The following is a 19,524-nucleotide window of genomic DNA, read 5'->3' on the forward strand; positions in this document are numbered from 1 at the left end:
GCCTTCTTAGCGCAGCAGGGAGCGCCTCAGTCTCATAATCTGAAGGTCCTGAGTTCAAGCCTCAGAGAGGGCAACTCTTCTTGCTCCCTGCTTCAGATTTTCTAACAGAAACGTGGAAAAGGGACTAGAGCTGAGTGGTTTCTAGACACCTCCCCATCCATCTAACACACGCCCAGAGACTTTTCTAAGGGTACGTCTACAGTACGAAATTAGTTCAAAATTATTCGATTCGAAATTTCGGGAGCTATTTTAGACATTCAGGCTTCGGTGTCCCCACTGAAGCGCGTGAATTCGGCAGAGTGCGTCCACGGTACCGAGGCTAGCATCGAACGTCGGAGCGGGTGCACCGTGGGTCGCTATCCCGCAGTTCCCGCCGCCCACTGGAATTCGGGGTTACGCTCCCAGTGCACAATGGGGCAAAAACATTCTTGCGGGTGTTTCTGGTGCGTGTCATCAGGAAGCTCTGGCAGACAATCATTTCACGCCTTTTTGGCATGCAGACGCCATACTGCTTTCAGCAGACGGTGCACCGCTTGCTCTCCTGCAACTATGAATCCGCTTCTCATTTCCTCTCCCCTTCCAATGTAATCTCTACTATCTGCTCTTTCTCTTCCTCATCGAACTCTTCTGCCTCCAACTCTGCTCTCCCGCTGGTGCCACGCTTTCGAGCTTCTCCAGGTTGTCTGTCCTGGGCTCCCGCCTCCGTGAAAGCCACAGAAGACCACCATTTCCCGCCTTTCTTCGGCTACCACGAACCAAACAGCACCTCTTCCCCTGCCACAGTTTTGACCATTGTAAATACCTCGCGCATTATCCAGCAGTATGTGCAGTCCCTGCAAAACGGGGTGAGGAAACGACGATGGTGCGATTACTATACTGATGAGGACATGGACAAAGATGGCACGGCGTGTGGCAATTGGGAGATCATGGTGGTGCTGGGCCAGGTTCATGCCGTGGCAGGCCAATTCTGGGCCCAGAAAACAAGCAGAGACTGCTGGGGCCTCATTGCGTTGCAGGTGTGGGATGATTCCCAGTGGCTGAGAAACTTTTGTATGCGTAAGGGCCACTTTCATGGAGCTTTGCGACTTGCTGTCCCCTGCCCTGAAGCGCAAAGACACCAAAATGAGAGCCACCCTCACAGTTGAGAAGTGAGTGGCCATAGCCCTGGGGAAGCTTGCAACGCCCGACAGCTACCAGTCAGTCGGGAATAAGTTTGGAGTGGGGAAATCTACTGTGGGGGCTGCTGTGATCTAAGTAGCCAACACAATCATTGACCAGCTGCTATCAAGGGTCATGACTTTGGGAAATGTGCGGACCATTGTGGATGGCTTTAATGCGCTGGGGTTCCCTGACTGCGGCGGGGCGATAGACATAACGCATATCCCTCTCTTGGCCCCGGAACAGCGGGGCGGCCACTACATAAACCGCAAGGGGTACTCTTCCATGGTGCTGCAAGCCCTGGTGGATCACAAGGGACGTGGCGAAAGGGATGCACAAACAATCCAGTTGGGCCATTGCCCACAAGCTCACCCCAAGCAGCTTGGACTCCTGATGACTGTGATGCTGCGGTTCCTTAGACCCCTGTTCATATTTCAGACCCCAGCCGGTGCACCATCCCTCCCCAACCACTCGCCATCTGCCCCAGGAGAACCAGCTGGTGGGCTGCATCCACAGGCAGGTAGTTTATGCCGCTCCCCTCAGAGCAGCAGCCACAGCTGTGCAGCTAATCCCCACATCTGGTTGCCGGGGATCCAGCTGGATTGTTTGTGCATCCCTTTCAAGACTTGCCCTCAACAACCTGGCAGCCCCCAGCTTTCTCATTGCTCTGTGGTTGTTTGCTCTGTGAAAGGGGCCTCTAGGAATTGGTATTTCCAGAGGCATTAAAGAATCATAAAGAAGAAGGAAAAGTTAATGCCTTAGAAAAGTCTGTGTGTCTGTGTTAGATGGATGGGAGGGTGTCGAGAGCAGAGTGGTTTCTAGTCTTTTTTCTCTGATTTCCAGTGGTAATCAAGGTCAGCCATTGCCAGCAGTTGACAAGAACATGTGAGAACAGTGGGGGCGGGAAATAAACATGGGGAAATAGTTTTACTTTGTGTAATGACCCATCCACTCCCAGTCTTTATTCAAGCCTAAGTTAACTGTATCCAGTTTGCAAATTAATTCCAATGATCACTACAAAAGGTTATCCCCACCCCACCCGGCTCTCCTCCTGGTAATAGCTCACCTTACCTGATCACTCTCGTTACAGTGTGTAGGGTAACCCCCATTGTTTCATGTTCTCTGTGTATAGGAGTCTCCCCACTGTATTTTCCACTGCATGCATCTGATGAAGTGAACTGTTGCTCACGAAAGCTTATGCTCCAATAAATTTGTTCGTCTCTAAGGTGCCACAAGTCCTCCTGTTCTTACTCATGGTGTTGTATCCCCATAGTGTGGCCATTTGCTGTCAGTCCTTTTAAATAAACAATGAGTTTTTTTTCATAGAAACCATATTTTCCTCATACAGACACAGGAGTAGATTAATCTACAAAGGGAAGGTGATTCCAAGGCAGTTCCGGAGGGAGAAGGGAACGTTTTCAGCATCACTAAATTATTGCTTCCCTTCTCTTTGCTTCCCTTGGCAAGGTCTGAGTGGGAAAACAAAATCCCCCACATGGAAAGTTTTCTGCTGAGAAACCAATACTAGTCTGTTTGGGGACTTTGATTTGAATGGATTATTATTATTCTCTTCTGATCTCTGAATTATTTCAGTTCAGTCTTTGTCCTCCAGATGTGTTGCAAGGTGTTGAATTGCGGGGGAGAGAGGCCAAGTCATGACGTCTCTTCCCCTCTTTCATAGTTTCTTCCAACTTGTTAGGAAGTTCCTCTGCTATGATGTGAGTCAAGCAGTGTCCATTGTCTCCGGGCTGTCTCGGAGGAGTCCGCATTGTACACGGTTCCTGGGAGAGTCCTTGGGAGCGTGGATACCTTCACTGAGCCAGCAGCGAGTCTGGCTCCTCCAGCGTCACACCGGAAAGGCTGGCGGTGGCCATTTCCCAGCCTCATCACATATTTCAGTGACGCACCCAGAGCAAAACTCCACCACTTCCCAGACAAGCCTAGCACACACCATCCACCCAGGTATTGGCCTTCAACAGATCACGACTTTTACAATGATAGCTCACCAGGCCGACTCTGTACAAATCGTACCTTAATTCGATGAGAGTTGTGACTATGGGGCTTCCAGGGTGCTGCTTTGAGCACAGCCTGCCACCCCTGGGCTGACACTGCAATGGAGACGTCCCCGTAGAGTCCCTCTCTCCCGGGATAAAGATGGCAGCAGGGCTGGCCTGGGTCACCTGATGTGGGCTTCTGGAGCTCAAGCTGTGGGGCTGAAAAGTGGGGTGCAGATACTGGTGTTCCTGCTGAAGCCTGGGTTTGGAAACCCTCACCCCTCATGGGACCTCAGAGATTGAGCTCAAGCCCATCTGTCTCCACTGTCATTTTATAGCCCTGCAGCTGCAGCCCCAGAAGCCTGAGTCAGCTGCCCCGGGATCTGAGACAGGTGCCCTGGGTGTTTTAATCGCTGTGGAGACATAACGTTGGGATATGTCTACAGTGCAATGAATCACCCATGGCTGGCTGGTGTCACATTAATCAGGGTCATGTGGCTTGGGCTGAAAAGTTGCAGTGTACAAATACAAAGAAACAAGAGCAAAAACCGGTTGCCTTTATAGCTAGATAGCTATAGATACATGGCAAATAGCAACAAGAATCAGCGTAGAGCTGGATCAAAAAAAATGAAAGATTAATCTTTGCTCTACAAATAATAACTACTGATAAATGGTAATATAAAAAAGGACCTGGAATTCCTTCATAATTTGACGGTTCTTGGAAGTTCCAGGCATATTGGCTAGAATTTTCGAGACACAGATTGCCAGAACAACGTTAACACGCTGAGTGCTCCCCCTGAAACAACAGCAAATACTGTTGCCTAGATAGATAGATACATTGCAAAGAGCAACAAGAATCAATGTAGAGCTGAATCTGCAAAACAGAAAGATTAATCTTGCAAGACAAATAATAATGTATTAATTATTATTATTAATTATTATTATGTCATAAAGGACCTTGAATTCCTTCATACTTTTATCATCCTCAGGATGTTGGGTGAATTCAGAGACATGATTGTTTTCTGGAGCAGCCGTTGCAGTTTCAAAAGGAAATGCAGGCAGAAAATGAAGCAGGGAGGGTTGTGATGGGGGCGCATGAAAGCAGAGGAGGCTTGTTCCTCTTGAGTTTTCTTTCCATTGCTCTCGTGATCCTGATGGAGGAAGCGGAAGCTTAATTTGAGTTTGTCCCCACTCCCCTCCTTCTGTCGTCAGAGTGTGTCTTCACCAGGAGTGCTTCCACCGAATGAAGAGGGGCAGTGTGGGGGGGCTGAGAAACGGGGCTCTTCACTCTGCGCAGCTGCCCACTGGGAGCCCAGCTGCCCCCTGGGCTCTTGACTCCCCACCTCCTCCCTGCAGTGGGAGCCGGCCACCTGGGCTTCTTGCCTGCCTGCTCCCAGCCAGGAGTGGGGGCGGGGGCCAAGGGCCCAGGCTTCTCGGCTCCCTGCGCTGGGAGCCGGGAGCTTTCGTGCAGCAGCCCCGAGAGGAGCCAGGCAGGTGCAGCCCCGCTGGGATCAGGGAGCGGAGGGCAGCCATGAAGGGAGCCAGCCAGAAGCCATGACATTGGCAAGACAGCCAGCAGCCCCTGTGAGTAAGGCAGTGTCTACACAGACACTGTGTTGTCCTAACGACCCCAACGTAATCCCCGTGCCTCTTGAGGAGCTGGAGTTACTATGTGGGTGTAGCAGGGCACTTACATGGATGGGACAAGGCTGTAGTGTGCACCGTGAGGTAATTAGGACAACGTAAAATGCTGTCGGCGGGCCTAACTGTGTAGTGTAGCCCAGGTTTTAATCTCCTGCTGATGGGTTATATGCTGGGTGCCTTGTTTCCTTTGCTTAGGAGTGCTTGTTCTCACACCTATCTCCTTGTTTTCCATTCCAGTTCAGGGAAGGAGAGAATAACCAAGTCTTCAGGTATGAAAAGGCAAAACATTTCTACATGACCCTTCGCAGTCAGTGAAACCTGTGGTGGGAAACGTGCCCTTGATTTTACTGCATTTTTGGTTTCTTGTCTTGTTGGTTGCTCCCGAGGAGCTGGCAGGGAAATGTCCATGGAGAAGTGGAGTGGATGTGAGGTTTCTTGCTTATGAGATTTGCCTGCGTTTTGGCCTCATTGTGAGAAGGGCAAATTGGATGAGACATTGCAGCTTTTCTGATGCCTGTCTGAGTTTGGAAAGTAAGTTCTTTGTTGTCCTGTTCTTCAAAGGAAACTGAGGGAGTGGATATACACTGGCAGCTGAGAAAGCCTTAGAAGGAGAAATCTGGGCACAATTGGTTTCTGTCATAAATTGTAGTGTAGTGTGGTGGTTATCATGTTTGCTTGACACGCAAAATATCCCTGGTTTAAAACTAGGCAGAAACAGTGCCTTTTCCCCCGACTGATCACTTTTGGTCTTCCTCCATTCCAAGCGCTTTGCTGAAATACACCCGTATTTCCCACACTTTTTGTTCCTTATTCTGTCCTTTTACGGTATTTTAGGGTTGTAATTTAATTGCTACACAATTTTGCTCACGAATTAAAGTTTAACACAACATTTGACAGCCTTTTCCGATGCCCTCCTTTCTGTCACTTACAGGAGTTTACTTATGGGAATATTCACTGATTTACTGCACCGAGCATTTCAAAGGAAAGGTCAGAATCATCTACCTTGGATTCACTTTCCTTACTTCTTTCTAATTCTTTCTCTCACATAGATGGGGAAATTTGTGTTGGAGCAATTTAGCTTACCACTCTCTCTTTCTAGACGGAAGCTGACACAATTTAAAACTTCCCAATTTGCAAATATCTATGTGAAAATATTTCTTAAACCAATGCAGAGATCCTGGGCAGGGCTAGGGGTAAGGCAGATTAATAATTGGCTGTTCTTTATTTTGGTGCTTGCTAATTGGCCATTTGGAATTTTAATACAGGATGGCATTACAGCCGAAAGATAATCTCAACATGTGGAGAAGAAACGGTTATACGGGATAATGAATAATTTCTTGGTGTCACACCAAAAGTGATGCATTCGAGTATGAAAGAAGAACTAATTAATATCTTATGAGCATTTGTTATTAGTTGTAGCCATGCAGGTCCCAGAAAAGCTTGTCTTTGTCCCCAACAGAAGCTGGCCCAGTCAAAGATATTATTTCACCCACCTGTGCGTTTGCTCACCACACTACCTGAGAAAAGCGGGAAGAGACTCAAAGCAGAGAAAATGGAACAAAGAAGTTGAATTCCTAGCTGAAAAATGGACCTCTTTGTCAGCTAGAGCCAATTTCAGATGATTCTGGGACCTCTTGTGGCTATTGCTGGTTTTGAAAAAAGCCAGGTATTATTTAGACAATATTGCTTCTAGTATATCCACTGAAGCAGATTTATGCTTCACGATTGCTGTGTATCCAAAGAGATTCATTCAATTCAGCACACAAGTGAATAGAGATAGGCAGCTGGAGTCAGCCAGTTCGACCCCTTCTCAAAGTCTTTGGTTTTTAAAAATGCCCCTTTTTGTGTTTATAAGGGACAGGGCACAAAATGGCCAGATAATAAGCTATTGGGGTGAAAGTTCTGAGGTTTTTTTAATTTGCAGTGAAGACTGAATGGAGAATTGTGTCGAGAAGTTTCTTTCCCTGACTGAGGGTGGAACCAAGGCAGCATCAATGAGACTCCTAACCAGTAGACCAAGGGTACTCAACAGGTGTACCACGGGCCAACTCTAGACAGCCAGAAATATTTAATGGACCCTGAAATCTTTTTATTTACTTATTATTATGATTTTTTTAAACTTATTTTCTCTGGAGTCTGGAGCTTGATTATATCTCGACCAAGGAATTTGGACCTTGACAAAAAATAGTTGACTACCCCTGCAGTAGACCATAATGGGGGGTAATGTAGGGTTTTTTGGTTCAGCTTCTCTATGCTTTCTAAGGCTACTTTCTCTCCAATTTAGGAAATGGTCCATTCCCCATTTCAGAGGGGACAAGAACAGAGAGTGAAGGAACCCCTGTGCTCATAACCTGAGCTCAAGCAGAAGCATTGAAACAAGCTCAAATTATGATTTAGGTTCCTCCATCAGACTCCCAAGAGCAACACAAAAGAGGAACAATCCTCCTCTGCTTTCATTTACCCCACCGCATCCCTCTCCGCTTCTTCTTCTGCCTACCTAGTGGCTTGTCCAGGGAAACCACTCCGCTGATTATAATTTTGGCATAGAAAGCCAGGGAGGGGATTTGCTTCCACTTGACATGAGCAGATAGCATTCTGACTCAGTGTCTAGAATCAGGTTTCTCAGTTTCGGCTGCCTCCAGTTTGTTACCTCTGTGCAGGCAGGATCTAGGCAACAGTATTTGCTGTTGTTTCAGGTGGAGCACTCAGCGTGTTATGTTTTTCTGACAATCGGTGTCTCGAAAATTCCAGCCAATATGCCTGGAAGTTCCAAGAACCGTCAAATTACGAAGGAATTTGAGGTCCTTTTTTATATTACCATTTATCAGCAGTTATTATTTGTAGAGCAAAGATTAATCTTTCCTTTTTTTAGATCCAGCTCTACGCTGATTCTTGTTGCTATTTGCCATGTATCTATAGCTATCTAGCTATAAAGGCAACCGGTTTTTGCTCTTGTTTCTTTGTATTTGTACACTGCAACTTTACAGCCCAAGCCGCATGATCCTGATTAATGTGACACTGGCCAGTCGTGGGTGATTCATTGCACTGTAGACGTATCCTAACGTTATGTCTGCACAGCGATTAAAACACCCACCTTCCCCCGTTCGCCACGAGTTTTCAAAGATAATGGCCAATGGCTCTGCGATCACAGCCGCCAGTTCCTTTAGCACTCTCGGATGCAACTCGTCCGGCCCCATGGACTTGTGCACGTCCAGCTTTTCTAAATAGTCCCTAACCACCTCTTTCTCCACAGAGGGCTGGTCACCTCCTCCCCATGCTGTGCTGCCCAGTGCAGTAGTCTGGGAGCTGACCTTGTTTGTGAAGACAGAGGCAAAAAAAGCATTGTGTACATTAGCTTTTTCCACATCCTCTGTCACTAGGTTGCCTCCCTCATTCAGTAAGGATTTTCATTCTCAGACACGGTGCACAAAGCAGGACTCAACCCTCGGCATAAACTGAATGAGCCGCCCACAGATTCTGGCAGCCCCAATGAGCCACTTGGTGTGAGAGCTCGGACCTGCCCCTGTCCCAGAGGGAGGGGGTCATCTGTGAGGGGACTGGAACACTTGCCTATCAGCTCTTAACACCCAAACTTTCAGTCACTCTATTATCAGTGCCTCTGAGTGTAATTTAAACAACAAGAACGGCTACACTGGGCTAGACCAAAGGTCCATCTAACTCTGTTATTTGTCTTCTGATAGCAGCCAGTACCAGGTGCCTCAAAAGCCACGACTGGGAGTTGAACCCAGGATCTCCTGTTTAGAAGACAGGTGCTTTAAACCAGCTAATCCATGGTGCCTTCCTCTGGCTAACGTATGGTGTCTGCCCACACCTGACTCCCTGCCAACCCGCACTGGGCCCTGACAAGCGTTTCTTGTGTTTCGATTCTGTAAAGCAGAGAAGCGGGTGAAGTTTTACTCCCAAGGTGTGTGTGTGATTCTTTGGACAGGTCTATCCTACAAAATTAAGTCAGTAACAACATTACTTTGGGGTGTTAAAAATTTTACCTTCCCTGAGCAATGCAGTTATATCAGCCTAATCCCAGTGTAGATAGCACTGGGTTAAGAGGAGGACTTCTTCCCACCCCACTCTGCCTCTTCGGCTGAGGCCTGCTGGTCCACCTTTCACTCGCTCCTCTCTCCCCGAGGCCTCCTTGCCGGCTGCTCATTCCTCTCCGCCCCCTACCCCAAGGTCTGCCCGCCACCCACACCTCTCTGACCCCTCCCCTGAGACCCACCATGGTCGCCGATCCCACCTCTCAGCCCCACCCATGAGACCCACCCAGCCTGCCACCCGTGCCTCTCCGTCCTGCCCTGCCCACCACTTGCACCTCTGTGCCCCTCCTCTGAGGCCCACCCTGCCCACCTCTTTCTTCATGCTGCTGTTGTTATTCCATGACACATTAAAGATGGAATGAAAAGCTGAGTTTCCTCCAGGGTGAGGAAAGGAAGGAGACACCAACCCCCTGGCAAAGCTCTGTGCCCCACAGAAAACCTGCCCCCTGCTATTACAGTCACTGATGTACTGGGGATATGACGGGAAAGGGACTGTCTGAATTATCGAGGCAGGAATTTTACAACAATCTACAGCAACATCACTGGCCACAAACACACTCTCCTCATGCTCCAGCCAGAAGGGAAACGAGCAGGAATTCTTGTTCAGCCCTGGGCACACTTACACAACAGCACAGCAGTGAGTGTGTTGTGGACGCTGGTCTGAGGAAACAATTGGAAACGATCACTCAGTGAGAAAAGAACTAGAGTGTCGTGAGAGCGCTCTATAAAGCAAGTAGTTGTGGCTGAGTTGTTAAGGTGGTGGACTCGAAACCCCTTGGGGGGGTCTCCCTGTGCAGGTTTGAATCCTGCCAACTACGGAGGAAGTTGTGGCTCTTCAGTTTCAGTGCCTGAGCATCCTTGGCCCCAGTGGGAGCCAGGCTACGTCTACACGACAGAGTTATGCTGCTTTAGTTAAAGCGTTTTAATTAAGCCGCTGTTGCATGTCCACACTAGGCTGCTTGTGTCACCGGAGCGCATCCAGGCTAGCAGCTCTTGGATCGCCACAGAGAGCAGTGCATTGTGGGACGCTATCCCACTGTGCAACTGGCCGCAGGGTGCTTTGGGAAGGGTTTGCAATGCTTCGTGGGCAGCCACACGAGGCAGGTTTCTCTATCCCATTGTTCCATGGGCATCCGACTCGATTGCCAGCTGCTTTTCAGCTGCCGTGGGCGTGGTGGGCAGAGAGTGTGTGTGTGTTGGGGACAGACAGTGTGTGTGTTCGGGGAGCGTGTGTGTTGTGGAAGAGTGAGTGTGTTGGCACGCTGTCCCTAAGTTCAGACAGCTGCTGGAAGCAACCAGTCCTGAGTCAGGGGGAGCGGGACACCCCAGTCCTGAGTCAGGGAGAGCGGGACACCCCAGTCCTGAGTCAGGGGGAGGGGGACAGCCCCGACATCAGCCCCCACTTCCCGCACTGGCTCAGCACAGCCCAGCAGTCTCTGTCACATACACACACTCACACACACTGCTGCCTGCCTGGCTGTGTGTCAGGGTGCAGGACGAGGGGGGTTTTGAGGGCCATGGGCCCAGCACTTTTTAGCAGCTCTAAGAACGGACGACGGAGGGGGGAACAAGGTGGAGCCTTGGGGGAAGAGGCGTTCTGTGGGTGTGGCCTCGGAGGGAGGGGTGGCATCAGGGAGAAGGGGCGGTGTGAGATTGGGGCCTCAGGGAGAAGGGGCGGAGTGAGTGAGGGCTGGGGGGAAAGGGGTGTCATGGGGGCGTCACAGTTCGGACACCGGTGGCCCCCCCACTGTAAGGAAGATTCCACCACCCCTGCTCTGGGTCCTAGGTGTAGTGAATTTGCAGGTCTGAGACAGGAGTTGCTTGTGAATGACAGTGACCCCTTTGCCAATTGGCACAAATAAGCTTTTGTCACACATTGCAACGGGGCAAGGCAAGACGGCTATAGTAAAGTAGTGAGGAACAGGTATGTTAGCCCCAGGCTAAACAAATCCTTGGTACCATGGTAACCAAACGGCAGTTGTTTCAGGTTAATCAAGACACCTTGGGCCAATTAAGATCCTTCTAGAAAGCAGTGGAGATAGCTAGGTTGATTGGAACACGTGAAGCCCATCAAGGCCTGGCTGGAACTCGTGAAAAGCCTCCCAGTTCGTCAGTGAGGCGCATGTGTCAGGATCTGTAGGAGGAAGCCGTGCTGTTGGAGGAACCAAGCAGTGCAAATCCACATCAGGTGCAAGGAAGGAGGCCCTGAGGTAACAGCGAAGGAGATACTGAGTGGGGGCTGCTGTGAGGAAGCGGCCCAGGGAATTGTACACGTCCTATTTCCCAAAAGTCAGCTACCATAGCTGCTACTATTAGGCTCCCTGGGCTGGAGCCCAGAGTAGAGGGTAGGCCCGGGCTCCCCCCTCCCCTTCCTTCCCCTTCTTGATTAATCATGAATACTGGGAAACAGAGATTGTGCGAGGGGGGGTTGCTTCTCCTCACCTCCCTTGCTGGCTTATGATGGCTCAGTAAGCTGTGGCCCTTGCCTCTAGAGAGAGAGAAGGGCTACGTGGAGGGTCACAGTGAGCCTCTGAGGCTAGCAAAATCCACCAGGAAACGTGGGACCCATAGAGACAAGGACAGAGCTTTGTCACAACATGAACAGAGCTATACCATTACACCCTGATATAATAGAAAGGCCAGCACAAAAAACAGAGAAAGGAACAATAAGATACTAAAATAACAATGGTTGGAACTCTCCATTTCTCTCAGTCTTTGGGTGGATGGGTACTAAGAGCTGTAGCTACAGTTGAGGAACCAGGCGATCGGACAGCTGGCCCAGCCCTCCATACTAGTACCTCTCTCACATATAGGGAAATGGGTCAAAATTGGAATTCATGTCATGACTCACTTCCCATAGGGGATCAGTCTGTCTCAGGCTCTGTCTATACTTCAAACACTGGAAGTATTCTTCTGACAACCTAACACTGTCTACGCTGGGGCTGAGGTCACATTAACTACTTCTCTCAGTGGAGTGGACTTTTCACACCCCTGAGAGAGGTGGCTACGTCAACATCGCTTTTCAGCATAGACCAGACTTTAGATGGCTTCTTGACCTAAAAGGTAATGGACTTCAGCCTTTTCCTTGGTGGTTGAGGACTGCAACTTTCCTACCTGCTGAACACATCCTATGACAGATGACTTTCCTTTGCAAATTAGAGAAGTGGGGAAGTCAGTGACCCTTACAGTCTAAGTGTAAGAACTTGTAAAAACTTCTGCAAATTGTCTCTTTGAATAATTTTGCTTTCACTAGAAATAGACTTTGAAACTAAGCAAAATAAGTTCTATTTGAAACACAAAAATTTAAAATCTATACTGGGCCAATATTCACTTATACACTCTCACACACATTCTTCCACCCCAACCATTGGAGTGAGGTTTTCTACCAGAACTCCTTACACTACAGGGGGTAAATTAAAGCAAATTAACTTTTCAAGATCAGCTGTCACTTCCTCTATGACTAACAAAACAAAAAACAAGACACTTTGTTTTACAAAGTGATTCAGATTATCACACAATTAGTCTCCTACTCTTTAACCAATAAATTCATTTTCATTGGAAACAGTAACATATTCAAAGAGCTCAAATTCTTGTCATATGAGTTCATTTTCTTTTAATCCCCGTTCCCAACAACTGAACCTTGGCTCTCGTTCTGGTTTGTCCCAACGTAGGTCCCAACCAATTCTGTGAGTTCATATATCGCTGGTTCTTCTGCCATGTGTGTTGGTGGAAGGGGTCTCCTATGTGGGAATGTTTGCATCACGAGGAAAAAAAAATCTCTCTTTTCACACTTTTTAATCTTTCAAAGTAGGAGGAGGTAGAGGAGAAGGGATGTAAATGCATAAAACACAAGAGAAAACTGTCCTACACTAAAGGCATTTATCGGTATAACTATATTGCTCAGGGGTGTGAAAAATCCAGAGTTGAGCAATGTAGTTACACAGCCCTAACGCCCTGTGTAGATAGCGCTACATCAGCAGGACATATAGCTTGAGGGGGCTGGACTAATGAAGTCCGACGGGAGAGATCTCTCTCATTGGCTTAGAGCATCTGTAATAGCATGCTACACCAGTGCAGCTACATGGGGGCAGCTGTGCCAACATCAGCTTTATTGTGAAGCCGGAGCATCAGACACAAAACCAGAGAATCAGGACTCAACATGCGAGTATCTGGAAGTCTGAAATTGGAACCGGACACGTTCGTTGCCTCATTGGTTACCATCATTTCCACAGCCTGAAAATCCTTGTTTCTGTGAAAATAGAATGAATTATATTGAAATTAGAATTCATTAAAGAAATGCTACTTGAAGGGTTTGTTGAAATATAGTTGTCAAGAAGAGAAATATTAAGGAGTGTGAGACAATGGGTCCTCAAACTAATTAACTTAGAGCTCCTACTGAGCTGGGAGATTGGTAAACATTAGTATGCAAGTAAGATATGTATGTATATTTGTCAGTTTCTGCTTCCTTTTGTCTCTTATGTTAAATTGGCTTATCTGTATAAACAAGTTAGCTTGAGCCTTTGCAGGGGGCTCACATATCTGGGTGCATTGGCAAAGTGCTTTGCTAATAAACAGAGTGGTCTGACAAATTATGTGAGTCCTGAATCTGACTTTGACATTACCCAATCAGGCACCCAGTTTGGAATCCACGAGGAGGGAATGTCCTATGAAGCACTCTCTCTCTTTGGATCCAAATGGTGAAGGATGATTGTTCTCAATCTAACCCTGGCATGCTTTGGATCTGTAATCAGTGAGTTGTACAAACAAACAATTTTCCTTGGGTCTTTGGTCACCATAGCTTCTTTTAGTGGGATGGAAACCAAGAACGGAGCGTGTACTCATTCAACCCCAGTTCTTTCCAAATCCTTGGCCTTGGTTAGGGTAAATGTACACTTCTCTGAAGTAGAATCCTTTACAAAAGCACTCAAAATCTCAGCAGTGTTAGTGAGGAATGGCTTCCTGAAACATGCCCGGCTTTTCTTTAATTTGGTGGCACAATTCCAGGCAAGGGACTGGATACAGGCCTGTTAGTTATCAGAGCTGGAGTTTCTATTCAAAACTAGCTATTTTTCTGCAGCTATTAGATTTCCAACACTGATTTCATTTCATACACTTTTTTTTAGCACCTACAAAGGATAAATTCAATAAAAAACCCACTTCTATTTCCTCAACATCTGCATCATGAAGGGGACCATTCCCCATGCCATAGAATTAGTTAGGTTATTTAAAATTTTTTAGTAACCTAGCATCCCCCATAATGGGGGACAAAACAGCCCCCTTGCCAGAAGTGGCTTTACCAATTGATGGAACCTGGGATTTAAACTCCAAATGATCACACTGTGCTTGGGATCCATTTGAATTCCCCTTCCAGGTTTTTGACACTTTCATCTCCAGTCATAGCAACTCTGATATAGGATTAAAGAAGTCAAAGCATCGTCTCCAAGCACAGACAGCTGAGAACGCTTCATCACGTGACACTTTGAGAAGTGGAGGGATAGAATGTGATGAAGATCCCTCCTGTCTGAGCCATGCAGAGTTAACAGGTCTGGAGTGATGGGGAAGGAGGGAATCTCTGAGTCACCCCATCTCCTTCCAGTGTCACAGAGGCTGAAATGACACTTCTTTTCCTGCCCCTGCTCCTCTTCCTTTAAATATAATTGGGAAAGTTCTCAATATAACTGCTCTTCAGCACAACCTAGAGCAACGTGAGAACAACTGGCAATGATATAATCTGAATCATTGGTGATTCCGAACAATAATTTTGCAATAGGAGGAATGGTATAGATGTGATGCTCCCTGGTTCCTGATAGGAAGGGCACACTCAAATTATTCATGAGACAATGGAGTAGATAGGAAGGACAAATGGGTCCACCTCAAAACAGGGTGAACTGCAAAAGGCAAAAATGGGCCACTCGTTTGGACACGCTGAGGGATAACGGTGCTGCAAACAGTTCAAACAACTTTAAAAGTTACTATGTGGGAATCAGGAAAAGTATTAAAGAAAAAAAAGTACAAAAAAGTGCTCTCTTCCCACAGCGCTCAGCAGCAGGGGAGGGTCTCTGGTCGTGTGTGTGTCACTGGCATGCTGGGGTGATGCTGGAACAGGACAGAGCAGAGGTGGCATTGTGGGGGTGGCGTGAACCTCATCTCTTCCGTTCCCCTTCCAAGAACTGAGGGGACAGGAACCCTTACCCAGCGAGGTCACAGTCTCATAGGTCTCCTGCATGACGTCTCTGGAGAGGGCTCTCTGAGCGGGGTCCAGCAGAGCCCCCTCTTCCCTGGTGAAATACACAGCCACCTCCTCGAAGGTCACCGGCCCCTGAAAGAGCCAGAGCCCCACACTCAGGACCTGCTGCCCCACTCACAGCCCCACTATTCGTGGGGGAGAGGAGCCAATCAAACGGAAACTCTGGGTGGACCGCAGCCAACAGAGTCCCACCCCCACCCCGCTCAGAGCACCCAGGAAACACCAGGGTGAGGGGGCGAAGAGACACCCCTCCTCTCTCCCAGCAGATCCATCACACACCTACTAGACAAAGACTGATACCGGAGATGCTGCCCCAAGCAGGGTCTAGGGAGAGATCTCTTGTAGGAAGCCCAACACCCTCCTCCTTGTGAGGAGCTGGATATGAAGCAGGGGAATCTCCCCTAAGCCTGACTGGTGGCTTCCCCCTTCATATTTCAAGGCACACACTGGTTATTTGGGTCAGGCTTCAGCACTAGGAGTCTGGTCCTTTTTCCCAGCCCCATCTACGTGGGTTATTTTCTGTTCACCAAATTGGAGCATTTCCACCTCCGAACCTCATGGGTCTCTTCCTAGAATCTAGGCCACTTATTAAACAACTCCCAGCACGTCTGCCACCCCCTGGCCTCCTCCCTTTCTCCACCCTGTGCATTTCCTGCCCCGCTCCAACCTCCAAACCAGACGGTGCAAACCTTCCCCTCTCCCGTGTATTTGCTGTCCCTCTCTCCTGCAGGAACAGATCAGAACCGCCCACAATAATCCCTACCTGAGCTGGCTCCTCTGCAGCCATGTCGCTCCCCTGTCCCATGGGAGGACGGGATGAACCGGAACGAAACGTGAGCGTCGTTCTGCAGCCTGGCCGGGCGAGAAGGGCCATTGTGGAGGTTTGGGAACGGGCATTAGTTCATTTCACATCACGCTTCCCCCAGGCTCTTTCCCTGCAGAGCGAGATCTGAGATTCTGCCGTGCTGAGAAAATGCTCAATCTCTGGATTACAGCAGAAACCTGGCCCCTCCTGCCAGGCTAGGCCCACAGACACACTTTTAACCTCCTTTCTCCCTCCCGCATCCCAAAACAGAGTCTCTGAACGCAATCCTAGAAAAAAGCAGAACCAAAGGAGTCCCTTTCGAGGATTCCCTCTGACACTGACCCCACGGCAGCCACACCCCAGCAGGAGGGACATGGAGTCAGGAACTGGGTTTTCCTCTCTCTCATCCTCATCCTGTCCACAGGAAAGTGATTCCCCCCACAGTGCAGTAATACATCTGTCTGGGCAGATTAAAGAGCTGGAAATCTCTTTCAAAACTCTTTTATCCCACGGACCCTGTCAGTCTCTCTATCTCCTTTTCCCTGTGCCCTCTCCATGCCTGTCTGCTAGGAAACTCTCATTCCTGGGTTGTTTGCTCCCCCATGGCTGGATTTGCTCCTGCAAATGGCAGGAGAAATGGGGTGGGGGGCTGTTTGTGTAGAGTCATTTTATAGTCCCTCACTGCCTGCCTGGAATTTCCCCATTGCCTGCCTAGGACCCCCACCTGCCCTCCACCAGGATCTGCCAGCCCATTTGCCTGGGACCCCCTCCTCCTCCCAGCAGGACCCCCTCACACTTTACAGGAGGACCCCTCACTCTGCGCCAGGGACCGCCCCACCACAGCTCTGTGCACTGGGCATGGCAATGGTCCCAGGAGCCAGCTGGGCAATCCCAGACAGAGCCCCTGGCACAGCACCAGGCAGCGTCTAATCCCCTGCCCCACCTGCCCAAGAGACACCCACCCCCACTGGTCTGCAGCCAACAGGCCCCCAGCAATACCCACCTCCAGGACCCATAGCCTTAGGGCTGGGCACTTCAGAACTACCCCCCGAAACCCCAAACCCTCCAGAACCCACCAACCTGACTAGGGTCCCCCCTGCCCAGCCACCCAAAGGCCTCCCCCTACCACAATGCCCCTTCAGCTCCCGCTGCAATCTCCCCACACAGACACCTGCCCCCCCCAGCAACAGTGTTCCCTCACAGTGTCTGACAAGTGGACAGAAAGTTATCACCACCCCCTGCTGGCCAGTCACACAGGCAGAGGGAGCCCGGGGGGACGCCTCTTTAACAGGAGAAGGGAAGCCATGGAGGGCCAAAATAAGTAAGACATTTCCATACTCTGTCACTAGCAAATAATGGCCACCGTGGATCCACCCCAGAGTTGACTACAGCTTTGCACTGCGGGAAGCCCCCCCTCACGGAGACCCTTTGTCATGGGGTTTGGGATACTTCTGGACCACGCTGCACTCAGAGGGACCTCCTCATCCCGTGCCAGCTGGAGAAAAGAAAAGGGTCCAGCCAACTCTCCTGTTACCAACTGGGAACCACCTATCCCCCAAACAGGGGGAGGCCCCTGGCTTTGATGGGTATTGAATATATGGCTAGTCTCTTTTATCAGCAAACATTTTTAACAGAGAGAAAGGAGGGAACAAATGATTCTCAAAGGAGAGGGAAAGATGATCATTGTTGCAGGGGGGTTAATTTCCCAACCAGGATGGAGAAGGACTCAGGGCGACGTTCTGGTTAAACTTGGATTTATGCTGGAAATGGCCCACCTTGATTATCATACACATTGTAGGGAGAGTGGTCGCTTTGGATGAGCTATTGCCAGCAGGAGAGTGAGTTTGTGTGTGGGGGGGTGGGGGGTGAGAAAACCTGGATTTGTGCTGGAAGTGGCCCAACTTGATGATCACTTTGGACAAGCTATTACCAGCAGGAGAGTGGGGTGGAGGGGGTATTGTTTCATGGTCTCTGGGTATATAATGTCTGCTGCAGTTTCCACGGTATGCATCCGATGAAGTGGGCTGTAGCTCACGAAAGCTCATGCTCAAATAAATTGGTTCGTCTCTAAGGTGCCACAAGTCCCCCGAAACTTTTTTTATCAATCTTTGAGACGTACAGAGAAAACGTGTCACAAACTAGGCAACTGAGAACATGGGATAAACGCCAAGACTGGGGGGGATTTTATGTGGCTATTAAAGAACGAGCTGGAAAAGGGAGACCGTTTGTGATATAAAATCCAGCCTGTCCAATCCATAAACAGAAAGTGATGGTCCCCCCCGACCCACTGCCCCCGTTCACCTGGGCAGCAGGGAGCCCTCTGAGGGGCTGACAGGAGGGGGCGGGAGGGGGAGCTGGAGGGCTCCCTTGGGGAGGGGAGGGGGCGGTACGGGGGGATCGGCAGGTGGGGGGTAGGTGGGGGCTGGGGGCAACGGTGCTGCAGTTGGGGGGCAGCAAGTGGGACTGGGAAGCCGGAATCGGGGGCAGCCCCATGGGGGACACGTCCCCTCCCTTCCCCGCCCCGGCAGAGACCCAGCGTCTCCTCCCACCCCCACGCCGGGGCAGCCAGGTTGGGGGATGGCTCCAGGCTCCAACTTCCCACCGACACCAGGACAAATCGCTGCGGATAAAACGGAGGGGGGGGAGGGAAATCCCGGCCCCCCCACGGGAGGGGAGTTTCAATGGACATGTGAGGAGGGAGAGACGGTGGGGGGGATCAGGGGAGACGAGAGAGCGGATCAATGGGGGGGGGGAGTTTACAACCACGTGGGAGCTACCGAGAGGGAAAAGGGGAGAACTGGGGGGCATTTGTGCCCGTGGGGGGGGAAGGGGATCCAATGAACTCCCCCGCCGCCCCGGGAATTTCCTGGCTGCACAGAGACAGTTCAACCCCCCCCCCAGCAACTCCGGCTTCTCCCCCCAACACCCCCCAAGGGACCCCGCGCGCCGGGCCCCGGTCTCTGCCCCCCCCAATCCCAGCCGTGCCGGGGGCAGAGAGTCACTTTCCTGCCCCCCCCCGCGGGGTCTCCCACTCACCGGGTCGGGGACGGGCAGAGCCAGGGGCTGGTCCCAGCTGGAGAAAGCCCCCCCCGGCCGGGCACGGGGGGGTTAATGACGGGCCCCCCCAGCACAGACCCCGGAGGAGCCGCAGCTGCTCCTCCGAGAGACCCGAGACGAGGCAGCGCCGGGGGGCGGGGCCTGGAGCAGACCGGGGGCGGGGCAGCGTCTGGGGGCGGGGCCTGGAGCAGACCGGGGGCGGGGCAGCGTCTGGGGGCGGAGCCCGGAGCAGACCAGGCGCTGCCTCGTGTCGGATCTGTCGCAGGAGCAGCTGCGGCTCCCCTCCGGGGTCTGTGCGGGGTGGGGCCCGTCATTAACCCCCCCGTGCCCGGCCGGGGGGGGGGGTTTGTCCAGCTGGGACCCGCCCCGGTGAGTGGGAGACCCCGGGGGGGGGGGAGCGCTGGCAGGAAAGTGACTCTCTGCCCCCCACCTGCCCATCCCCCACTGCCGCCCCCTCCCCGCCCCCAGGGAGCCCTCCAGATCCCCCCTCGCCCCCTTCAGTCAGCCCCTCAGAGGGCTCCCTGCTGCCCAGGTGAACGGGGGCCGTGGGGGGGGGACCATCAC

The 19,524-nt window shown here is 50.6% G+C and overlaps 1 non-coding gene across 1 annotated transcript; it reads left to right on the forward strand.

Annotated features, from left to right (window-relative positions):
* TRNAM-CAU (transfer RNA methionine (anticodon CAU)) lies at positions 1–73 on the forward strand. Its single transcript has one exon. It is a non-coding gene; the product is annotated as a tRNA-Met (tRNA).
* Positions 74–19,524: the final 19,451 nt, after the last annotated feature.

This window comes from Caretta caretta, chromosome 28 (genome assembly GCF_965140235.1).
Source record: "Caretta caretta isolate rCarCar2 chromosome 28, rCarCar1.hap1, whole genome shotgun sequence".
NCBI classification, from domain to species: Eukaryota; Metazoa; Chordata; order Testudines; family Cheloniidae; genus Caretta; species Caretta caretta.